Genomic DNA, 12,160 nt, shown 5'->3' with positions numbered 1-12,160 from the left:
AAGTGTACTCAGAAAGGCTGCTAAGGCTCCAGACATCAGACTCAAATTCCAGGGAGAAGGGGAAAAGGACCAACCGAGAGCATTTCCAGAGGGAACCCCACCCAAGGATGTTCTCTTTCATCCGCTGGACCCCTGTTAGCCCAGAGCCTGGCTGGGTGATGCCTTTGACCTGCACACATGGTTGCGCTGTGAAATGGAGTTCCATGGGAACCAGGAGGAAACACAGCGAATACTGGACATATGGCTGTGTGGTCGGGAGCCACAGTGAGCCGCTGCTCCCGGCCTGGAGAGGAGAGAGAGGTGCCTGTGTGATAAGTGCCGTGACCCGTGCTTCCTGACAGAGCACAGAGGCCCTCAGCTGCTGTGGGCACAGCATGCGGTGAGGTCTCGCTGGGACACAGGCACGACCCTGCCTGGGGTCACCCTGCACCCGCGGACCCTCCCTAGAGTGGCACAGGTCCCCGTAGTGGACGAACCCAAGGCCTCATCACATGGCCACACTCAGACCTGGACTCACTGTTGAGAGATGGGCTCAGCTGTTCCCGAGTGTCCGTACCTCAGGGTCCACTCTGCAGAGTGTGGTTGGACCCAGGCTGAGCAACACGGGTGCCCTGGGCAGTGACTGTCACCGCAATGGCCTGGTCTGTGTGTGCACCCTGCTGGCCACGTGTCATGGGTCTGGCTGTGCCTCAAAGCTTCATTCAGTCAGAGGTGGGCTTTCTTAGAGGTGGCTGAATCTAGAGTGTGACTGATTCATGGTGTAACGCTGGGATCAAGGGTGCTGGGATTCAGGGTGGTGATTGCTGGATCGGTCCCCCAACTGGATTGGCACTGCCCCAATCCCAGGGGACTGGATACAACATAAGGGTCAGAGAGAGGCTCGTCTTCTCCCATGCTTGCTTGCTCTTGCTGTCTTCTGCTTGTCACGAACAGTTTTTCCTCTGTGGTGCCACCCTGCCTGGGAGCCTCTGACTGTGGACTGCACCTCTGCAGACTGTGAGCCAAACACACCTTTCCCCTTACCTTTGGGTGTCGGGTACTTTGCCTCAGCAATGAGAAAGGTGATGGAGACACCGAGTGTCCTTCAGGGCACCCACTATACCCCTAGCTCCAGGCTCCCTCGAAGCTGTCTCCCTGGTGACTGTTGCTATGACTGCCTGGGAATCCAGCACTACCACCCCTGTGGAAAGCAGGGCACGGTTGGCTGGGGTCCTTTAACCTGTGATTTATCTGGTGCATTGCCCGGGATGCCTCTCCAGTGAGCCTGTCAGTGGGGGATATCAATCAGGTTTCCGGCCCTGGACAACAGCTGTGCACAAAGGCCTTCAAGGACCAACTGTGCCATCGACATTTCTGTCCACCTTGACATCCACCTGGATGCAGGTGACTCTGGGTGTGCCAGAGTAGGGGAGGTCACGTGACCTTGGTTGCAGGGGCCTGGGCTCCCTCCCTGTGCCCCTCTGAAGTAGCTCAGCAAGCTCCCTTCCTGCTGCCTTCCTGGCCTGCGCTGTGCTCCCCCTCACTCTCCCTGTCCCCCTCACCCCCTTGCTGGGTGTCTGCTGGGTGTCTCCTACCTGTCCAGGGCAGTTGGCTGTGTCTCTCATCCCAAAGGATGGACCAAAGTCCCCAGAGACAAACCCAGCACGGGCACACACTGATTGGCCTGCCATTCAGCACTGTCCTGCTGAATTGGAACTGCATGCTCTTTCTGGGGCAGACTGGCGCTGCACCCTGGCTCCCTCAGGACTTCCTGTCGTACAGTGGCCCTGGGCCAGGATCCTGGGCTGGGTTGCAGCACCACAGGAAGTGGGTGCTTCTCATAGAGGGCTGTATCAGCTCCCTTCAGTTCTTGGGCTGCGACATCTGAATTATTCTGTCTGGAATCCCTGACTCCCGGTCCTCCCTGATGTCCTCTTTGCCCACTCCTAAGTGTCCAAGCCTTGCAGGAGCTGCTGACCAGTACATTTCTGAGCACTTGCCACATTGGGTTCTTGCGGGGGGAAAGGTGGGGGTTATTTTACTGCGGCACTGAATGAGGTTACATCAGCACGGTGCAGGTGTTACAGGGAAACTGAGGCACAGAGCAGCCGGCACTGCCCTTTCGCATGGCTGTGAGCAGAGGGGCTGCACAGGATGGAGCTGCTGTGCTGCTGGCCAAGTGCTGGGGTCCAGGGGCGGGTGTGCCTGGCGCCACTCTGAGGCTGCCTCCTGCACTTAGTGAAGCTGCTCTGCGGTGGGACTTGTGCTGTTGGGTGGACCACATCTGCATTCCCTGCCCACAGCACGTGTAGGTTGCCTGGGGCACTGACTGTGCCACCCAGTGTGTCCCAGTCGCTGGCCCTGGCAGGTGTGCATGATTTGAGGGCCTGGCAGGGAAGAAGTTGCACTCACTACTCCAGGATGAGCAACCCCAGAGCCGTGGGCAGGAGGAGCCAGGCCACAGCCTGGACCAAGGCCCAGGGGCAGAGAAAGCCAGGTGACAGGAGGGGACAGGGGGAGCTACTCCATCCGTGCCAGCTGCTCTGGGGGCTCAGGGTGTGTCTGCCGCAGACTGGAGAAGAAAGTCATCTCACACCATTTCACAGATGGAGAGCAGAGGCTCAGGGTGGTAGGTGAGGCCTGGGTATAGCACCAGGCGGCCTTGCCCTATGGGACCTTCCTGGGTAGAAGGTGGGGAGGGTCCTGTGGGGAGGGTGGGAGCTGGTGGGCAGTGGCTGGCCAGGCTGGCGGGAATGAGGAGCCCACCGTGGGTTTGGGAGGGTCTGTCCCAGGAGCTACAACCTGGCCCTCCAGGTCCACATTTTGGGGAATGATCCTGTCTCTTGGAATGAAGGAGGCCGATGCCTCTCACAAGAGCCCTAGGACCTGTGACCTGCAGTGCAGGCTGCCACCGTGAGGCTGGCCGAAAGGGACGGCAGCCAATGGGGGGGGCGGCTGCGAGGCCCAGCAGAAAGGCAGGTCCCCTGGCCACATACTGGCCGTGTCAGGTGTCCAGTGAGACCTGAGGAGTGTCCCTGGGGAGCCTCGCCTGCCTGGGTGGCCCAGCCCCATGCCCCAGAGCCCGGGACAGTCACGTCCCCTCACCCCAGGGGCATGTGCAGGGTTGCCATGGCCAGGCTGCTCCCCATCTGTGCCCGTCTTCGGGGGGCACCCTGCTGGGGCCCAGGTCTGTGGTGGGAGGCTCAGCTGACTGCACTGGCGATGTCACTTCCTCCTCTGTGGCCCCCAGGAAAGGGCTCCTGGGACCCTGCCGAGAGGGGGCGGAGTGTGTGGGGTGGGGCTTGGGCCCGACTCCACGCTTTGTCCCCTGTCCACCTCCCTTGGCTGGCCTCACCCCATTCCAAGGTGACCCCGCCTGGATGTGAGGCACAGTCGTGGGGCTCCCATGGCTGTGGAGGACGTGGAAGTGATGACTGGGAAAAGGAAAGTGACCTGCGACACAGGAATCTGCAGGACAGCAGGCCAGTGCTTGGGGACCGCTTGGCACAGGGCGGGCGCGGCGCTTTGGGTGTGTCACAGTGTGAACAATCACACTTTGTAGCCGTGAACTCTCGGCCACGACACTGAGGGTGGCTTTACAGGGTGGCAGGTCGCCCAGGTGTCCGCGGATGCCCGGCTGCTGGGAGCTGCAAGGCGGAGTGAGGAGGGGACACCTCGGGTGGGGCAGCTGGTGTATCCAGTCCAGTGTGATCCCCTGGGTCAGATGGGCGCTGAGCTCTCTCCTCAGGCAGTGGCCCCGACTCCGCAGGGCGGCAGGGTGGGCGCTGGAACCTGGCCCCGGGTCACTGTCCAGCGAGCGGTCGTCTGCCCTGTCCCCCCGAGCCCAGGCTTCTCACCTTTCTCTGCGGTCGCTGTCCAGGAGTGCAGCCAGGACACTGCAGGGTCTGGCCGCCCTCGGTGAGGATGAGGTGTGGGTGTGGGGAGCTGTCAGGGCACCCACGATGGGGGGGGGGAGCGGGGAGGCGTGGCCGTGGGTGGGCACGGGCCAGGCTGGATCTTCCCCGTCCCTGTCCTCACCGGTGACGGCCGGCAGTGGCAGAGTGGCCGGGTGCAGCCTCAGGCCTGGCCAGGAGAGGGCGTGCGTGACCGGCTTCTGGAGCCCGGGCTGCCTGCGGCTCCTCAGGTGCTGTGGTGCAGCCCAAGCAGGACCCCTGAGGGACTCAGGTTTGTTTCCTGCATTCAGAGGCCTGGAAGCCCAAGGCCACGTCTGGCACAGCAGGGCCTGGATGAGGAGGCACTGTGGGGCAGAGGGTGGACTCCGTAGGGGCGAGGGCCAAGGTGGAGTCCTCCATGGGGCAGAGGAACAGAGGAGTGGAGGAGCAGATCAGGCCCTTCCCAGACAGCACCCCAGCGCTCATTCCCCTGACAGCGTGTGGCCCAGACCCTCTGCAGAAAGGACTCAGCGGGCACTGCCAGCCTCCCATGTGCACCTGCTCCTCTTCCTCTTTTCCCTCCTCCTCCACCTCTTCCTCCTCCATCTCCATCTTCTCCTCCTCCTCCTCCTCCTTCTCCTCCTCCATCTCCTCCTCCTCCATCTCCCTCTCCTCCTTTTCTGCCTCCTCCTCCTCCTCCCCTCCCCCATCCTCCCGCCCTCTCCAGCTCCCCGGGGACAGAGCGCGTGTTGCTCTAGCCTGGATGATAGTTGCTCCCATGTTGAGAGGGGTCTTGCCCCTGTTGCTTTCCCCCCCGCCCTGGCACTCTTGGCTTTGCCTGTTTCTCAGTCTTACTGTGCCAGGTGGCAGCCGCCGGGGTCTGGATGTGGGAAGCGGCTCCCTGGATAGGTGATGGCCACAGAGGTCCTGAGACCCCGGTGCCTCCCGTCCTTCGGGAAGGGCCACCTGTGCGGTGGCACTGAGGATGCAGGGACCAGAGGGCTGAGGCAGGCAGCCGCATGGAGGAGCGGGTCTCTGGGTTGGGACGTTCAGACGGTCTCACCTGTCACACGCACACGCTCTCCTGCCCTGCACATGCCTGTGGGCTGCAGGCTGCCAACCCGTGTTCACACACGCGGTAACCATAGTGAGCAGAGGGTGCGAGGCTGTGTCCACTCGGGTGAGGCGCAGAGTCAGGGTCCAAAAGCCGCCTGCGCTCAAGGCTGGGCAGGGAGCCCTGGCCTCCGGCCTCTGGCCAGGTCCCGGCCAGGCTTCTGACTTTGCCTAGCTCCCCGAGTAGATGAGCTGAGGCCGACTTGGTTCCGTGGAGCTTCATTTCAAATTTTGTAATTTTCACATGTCATGAAATATTATTCTTCTGATTCCCCCAGCAGTTTAAAGATGTGTTTTTTCCCCTTTGGTAACGGGAATTGAACTCAGGACCTCATGCTTGCCAGGCGGGCACCATGCAGCTGGCTACACCCCGGGCCCCGGTTTAGAGATGTGCAGAGCTGTTGAGAGGGTGTGGCCCTGCGAACGTAGGAGGCCTTGGGTGGCAGTGCTGGAAATCGCGGAATCTACTCAGTGATGGGGTGAGTAGGGATCAGGCTCCTGGAAAGAATCACAGACCCGAGGCTTCTTGGACTCCGTCTCTGTGGGCACCGCCCCTGCTGTTCTCTGTGAGGTCGCAGGGAGCCCCTGGCACTGCAAGGCTCAGCCCTGGGCCAGGAGTCTGGCAGTTTCCAAGGTGCAGTAGGGGTGTGCTCATGCTCGGCTCAGGGCAGGCACAGGTCAAGCTCTGTTCCACTGCTTGCCGTCCTCTCTCTCTCTCTCTCTCTCTGTGTCTCTCTCTACTTTGTTTTTTGCTTGTTGTCTTTGTGAGGCAAGGTCTCCCTATGTAGCCCAGGCTGACCTTGAACTCACAATATGGCCTAGGTTGGCAGACTCGCAGTGATCTTCCTGCCTCCGCCTCCTGAGTGCTGGGATCATGGTGTGCACCACGCCTCACTTATGTTTTCTTTTTAGCCAGCACTGGAGAAGGTGGCTCCTGGTCCCTGGACTGTGCGCCCCCAAACCTCACATTTCCTGCTGAGGGCAGAGGCAGGGCTCTGTGGAGAGAGCTGAGTCTCCCGCACCCTGCCTCCCGCACCCTGCCTCCCACACCCCTAGTGACCTGTGGGGCGCAGCCTGAGACCAGAGCCTCTGTCTCCCTCTCTCAGTCCTGCATGCCCTCACTTGGCAGTTCACTCATTGCTCAGTCTGTGATTAATTAGAGCAGCTCAGTCACTGCTGCTGCTAAATGCATCTGGGGCCTCCTCCGGGTGCACAGGGCTACCTGGGGCTCACCAGCCACCAGGGGGTGCCATGGGCCCATGAGCAGGGTGCTGTGCTGCTCTCCCTTGGGTCCCCTGGGTCTTCTCCGCGTGGCTCTGAGGGCCCTGGATGCTGACAGAGGTTGCAGATGACCCAGGAGAGGAAATGCTGAGGAAGCCCGTCCACCCCCAAGTCAGGTCCAGCAGAGAAGCCAGGGACCGGGAGGTCTTGTTTGCAGCAGGGGAAACAGAAGCACAGACAGGTGTGGGATGGCCTCCCTGGGGGGATGGGATGATCCAAATCCTTACTAGAGGGGAAGGGGAGGGAGGGAGGGAGGAGCTTCAGGGATAGGCAGGGCTACCCGACACCCAGGGGACCCTGGTCTGCTTGATTTCAGACCCAGGGCCCCAGCACAGGGGCGTCTGTTCGTGTCTGCAGCTGCCCCATTTGGGGCCATCAGTTTCAGCGGCCTGAGAGGTGGACAGGTGTTCAGAAACAGCTTCTCTGTGGGATGCTTCCTACCTGCGGGAGCAGGTGCCTGGGCACTGGGCATGGGTGTGTGCGCATAGGGTGACGAGGGGCACCCGCAGGAGGTATAGCTGGGGTCTGGACAACTCTGGAGCAGGGGCATAGCCCGTTTGGGCTGGCGCAGGGCCCCAGGACGCCACCTTCAGGGCAGCTGCTGCCCTCAGCTCCAGTGGCGTGATGTCGAGGAGTCCAGTGACCCCGGCAAGTGACTCCTTGTCTCTCTGCCCTCTTCTAAGTGGGGTGACTGTGGCCCGAGGGGCACCATGCATTGGGAAATGGTGTCTGGGACAGCACTTTGGGCCTTGTGATTGGAGTGGGAGGCTGGACCAGGCAGATCTGCCCACATATTCCTGGCCCCTGCCGCTGACCTGTGGACACTGTGGCTGCAGCACATGGGGCTGTAGTCAGGCCAGCTACCTTCACGCCCCGGTCACCCAGCAAGTGATAATCCAGCACCCAGTCAGTGGCACGGGTTAGAGCCCATGAGGAGGGAAGCAGAGCGTCCTGCCTCTGCAGACCTGTTACTGTCCTGAGCTCCACTTCCCTCCTGGAGCAGGGTGACACCTGCCCAAGGCACTGGACACAGCATGACTGTGACTCAGGTCAGAGAAGACCTGTAGCAAGAGCAGCAAGGAAACCAGCCGCAAGAAGATGTCACGTGGAAGGTGCCTCGCCCCGGCAACCACACACTGGGTCCTGAGTCCAGGGCTGCGGCCCACCCCACCAGGGACAGTGGTGACACAGGAGCAGGACCACAGCTGCCCCACTGGACAGAGTGGGAGGAAGGAGGCCTTGCGCTTCTGAGCCCCGCCTCCGGGGGGTTGTTGGTTACTGCAGCATGCCTGGACTCGCGCTGACAGACATGTGTCACTCGCGAAGAAGAGACAGTGAATGATAAGGAAGGGTGCAATCTGAAGATCGGGGTGTGTTGAGGATGGGTAGGGGGCCTCTTCCCGAGAAGGGGACAGAGCTGAAGGACATGGGGCTCGGGGCCCTGTGGACGGTAGCGGGTGGGTGGCCCACACGCTCAGGGAATGGCAAGGGCCACATGTCTGGCCTGAGGGCAGCAGAGTGGGGCATGGGGGAGCCTCTGGAGAGCAGGTGGGGCCGGGCCCTGGGGCCTGGGGGCCGTGACAGGGTCCTGGGAAGTCAGAGAGCAGGAGGTGACGCAGCCTTGCTTGGTGGGCTGCTCCGTGGAGAGGAGGTGGTGGGGTGAGTTCTCGGGGGCCTTCAAGGGTGAAGAGCCTGTGGTGGTGGGGGGTCACAGGCAGAGCCCCGGCCAGGTGAGGAGCATAGCCCGGAGGCGGTGTGGGGAGGACCTAGCTCCCCCGGTTCCCGGCCCTGTGTCTTTTGCACCTGTACTGCCCACAGTTTACCTTTGGTGTCTCTCACCTCTGGGGAGAGGTGCAGAGTCAGGTGGACCCCATCTTGGTCCCTGCTCCTTACAGATTTACAGTTTTGAATAAGAGCCAGAGAGCCTGCTGCAGCTACCTGACCCCATGCACTGGGAAATGGCCTCTGGGACAGCACTTAGGGTTCTGAGATCCAAGCGTCCACTTGAGCTGGGAGGCTGGATCTGGATCGTCCTCTGGGCAGGAAGCTGAGCGGACGTGGGCACCGTGTGGCTTTGTTGGAGCCCGCCTGGCGGTGGAGGAAGGGCTGGGCAGCAGGGAGGCAGGGGCCACAGTGCCAGTCCCCCCGGAGGCTGCTTCTTCTGCCACCATGGAGGCCTTGAGTCCACCCTTCAAACCACGGCGCTTATCACTGCGTCACAGGGAGGATGGGGGAGGAAGGAAGGGAGAGAGAGAGACAGAGAGACGGAGACAGAGAAAGAGACAGAGAGAGGCTGCGCTGCTTGAGGACTCTGAAGAGTCCTTTACAGCTTTGTGTAAATGCCACACGTGGACTTCTTTGGCCAGCTGGCTCTCTGCAAGGCGGCTTCCGTCACATGAGGATACGTTGGACGCCAGGGTGGCTTCCCGGATCCCAGGAACCATGTGCTTTAGGACTGAGAGCAGTCCTGGCACCAGCAGCTGAAGCGGGCATCCCAAGCTCAGTCAGCGTCAAAATCTGTCCAGAGGCAGAGCACGGCTCAAGGTCCAGTGCAGCCGTGGCTCTGGGGGCAGGGAGTAGGATCCCGCCTGCAGGAAGGACCGCGTCGGGCAGGGCGCGCTTACTGGCCAGTGTTCTCTGCGTGCGGCTGCGCGGCTCTGAGTTAGGCTGGTGCTGCTCCCACGCAACCCGCGCTGACCCCAGGCCATCTGACGGGGGCCCTTTCCTGCAAGCCTCGAGTGACTTCCCTTCCCGGGCTGGTCTTGCTTGTGGAGCCCTGAGCTCATGGCTGTGATCTCGGATTCCTTCCCATTGGGCCTGGAGCTCCCCTGGCCAGAGCCAGCCTGGGAGGTGAGCCCCTGGTCTCCTGGGAGGCCGCTGACCGCATGAGGCCCTTTGCTGCCCTCTGTTGTCACAGTAACACACAGACTCCCCGCACCCCGCAGGGGCTGGACCTCGGCCGTCCTGTACATAGTGCGGGACTCTTCTCTGCTGATTCCATTTCTCTGCTCTGACGCAGCGGGAGGAAGGAGGGCGCTGGGATGTGGGGCATGCATGACTGAGAGGAGCGCCCAAGGCCGCAGTTCTGCCCGGGTCCTCAATGGGAACTAGGTCCACAGTTCTCAGCGAGAACTTCCTCCAGGGGCCTTCGGGCTGGGCTGGGAAGACAGCGATTGCCAAGAGGAAATCGCCACGGGGAAATTTCCACGAGAGACCAGTCCATGCTGAGCAAGTGGAGGAGGAAAGTGAGGAGCTGGACAAGGAGGGAGGCTGGGCAGCAGAAGGGGCCCTGGGGCAGGAGGAGGTGCTGAGCCCACTGGTGTGCAGCCTGACCCAGCCAGGAGGCAGTGTTTGCAGATGGGGCTTCCAAGCAGAGCAAGGTACAGACAGTACATATGGTGGGCCAGGCCAGCAGGGAGCTTGGGGGGCCGGGGGCGGGACCTAGAGGTGGCAGAGGCACGCTGCTCAGGGCCCCGTGACACTGGGAGACGATGGCTTCGCCCTGTGGCCCAAGGTGTTTTCCTGCACAGGGACAGATGGGAAACACTCCTGGCCCTGGGGACATTTGGTCTCTGTGCCGCTCCTCACCACTGCTAGGGTAGCTTTGAAAGCACTATGGACGCATGTGTGGCTGTGTGCCAATAAAACTTTATTCAGGAAACAGGTGATGGTTGGGTTTGGGGCATGGGCTACACAGTTTGCTGATCCTGTGGTAGGCAGTGGGGAAAGTGGAGAGTTTAAAGAACCAGAAACGGCTGGCTTCTGCTGGCTGATGTGTTGGTTTGGTCATGCATGAGCCAGTGCTGCAGGAGCCGGGGCACCCTCGATCTCAGGGAGAAGCGGGCTGTGGGCAGAGGGCTTGCCTGTTCTGCTTATGCACCCATGGCTCCCATCACCTTTACATTCTTCCACCAGAATTCCCACCACCGAGGCAGGCGGTTCCTAAGCACTGGAGTTACACTCAGCCTGGGGAGTGCTTAGCGCCTACAGAGAAAGCCCCCGCCCCACGTGAACGCTGTCCATGGGGGACCCAGCTTGTCCTCCTGCCCCCTCCAGGAGGCCGAGCACAGCTTGCTGGGGAGGCCGAGGCAGCCCGCCAGGCGAAGCCCTCTCTGGCTGCACCTCGGGTCTGAGCGGGTTGCTCTGTGATAACGAGGCATGAGTGCAAGAGCAAATCCTTTAGACGTGTGGTGCTGATTTTGGGGGCACGGAGAGGCTACAGCTCCTCACTGTGAGGATTTTCCAAGCTGATGTAGTCATGGGGAGAAGGCAGGGAAGTCCCAGCTCCCTCGAGGCAGGGGCGGTGGACTCTGAGGTGTGCTACCTTCCCTGGCCACGGTTTGTGTCCACAATTCTAGGACATGCTTGTCCAAAAGAAGGACCCAGCTCCATCCAAGGTCAGGGGTGAGTGCCTCTGTTTCCGTCCTCTTCTGCCCCAGGCGCTGGTTGCGGAGCCTCCGGCTTCTGGCGGCTGCGGCAGCTTCTCGGTGTGCACCTGTGCGGGGAACACCTCCTGTGTCCTGTGTGCTGGAGCCTTTGCTCCCTCAAGCCCCTCCTCTGCTGTTGCCTGACCCACCGGTGCCACAGCAGGCCCTGGGCCGGAGCCCCCAGACAGCCATGTGCTTTTCACTCCTCCCCTTGCTGGTCCCGTAATTAGAGTGAGCTTCTTCTAGTGGTCCGGGCCCAGGAATCAGGGGGCGCGTGGCACCCACATACTGCACAGTGTCAGGGCAGAGGGCCGGGCAGGTCCCCAGGGACTTGGGTCTTCAGGACACACCTCTCCTGCCTCAGCCCTCTGTGGGCTCGCAGGGTGAACCAGTGCCTGCCTGGGCCTGCTTGTACACACCTGGCCAGCCTGTCTTGCTTTGGGGTCCCTTGCTTGGGGCCCATGGGTGCAGGGGTGGCCGTCCCGGAAGATCACATGCCCACCACAGCTCTGTAGCCACAGTTGCTCAGTGCTGGATTCTTCAGGCGTGGGTCATGTGATGGCACCGAGGCTCCTCACCGACCCCTGGGTGCCCAGGCTGCTCCAGCTTTTCACGAACGGGAGGGGAGGTCCTCCCAGGATGTTGACTGAGACACAGGTGTTCGTCCCCTCCTTCGTGCCTATTGAAGGGGAAGACCATTAGGCTCTGGATGGGAATCATCTCCAGGCCAGCACTGAGGCTGAACTGGAAAGAGCCGGTTTGGCACTGCAGCCTCTGTTTTTACTGACCTTGCTGTTGTGACTGTCAGGTCGGGAAGAATGGGGACCAGAGTCCAGCTTCCTGACACTGGGCTTCCCCTCCCCACCCCCAGGGTCTCTGGGAGGCTGGGGTCTGGTCAGACATTCGAGGGGCTGCCCGCCTCCACTTCTGGAATCAGAGCCTTTTCTGCCAAAGCCAGGAGGCCTTGCTCAGTGACCGTGCACATATGCACATGGGCGTGAGCGTGCACACACACACACACACACACACACACACACAGATGCTCACATGCAGGGAAAGCAATTAACAGAACCAGTGTGGTGACACAGAGACAGCCCGTCAACCGTGCCAAGTTGACAAATTTTGCATCAGAAAACAAAAACAGGAGCTTAGCCCCTCCTCCTCCAGCTGCAGGAGTCACAGGAGCAGCATGTGTGGGACTGGATGGGGAGGCCAGTCTGGCTGACAAATACAAGGCTCCATGGTTGGGGGCCGCCCTCGTGGGCGGAGGCTCAGGTAGGAGGAGCCTGCAGACAGCCCAGCCTGGAGAGTGGCGGCTCTTTAAAAATATTTTCTGGGCAGCACATGGGTGTCTTCCAGCATGAAGGAGGGAAGGAGAACTAGCAGCCTTCCACCTGAGAACGTCCTTGTAGTTGACTTATCCCGACTGAGAGAGAGAGAGAAGAGAGAGAGAAGAGAGAGAGAGAG

The sequence above is a fragment of the Chinchilla lanigera genome, unplaced genomic scaffold (genome assembly GCF_000276665.1).
Source record: "Chinchilla lanigera isolate Chin_1 unplaced genomic scaffold, ChiLan1.0 scaffold00004, whole genome shotgun sequence".
Classification (NCBI taxonomy): Eukaryota; Metazoa; Chordata; class Mammalia; order Rodentia; family Chinchillidae; genus Chinchilla; species Chinchilla lanigera.
Note: the sequence above shows the minus strand (reverse complement) of the source record.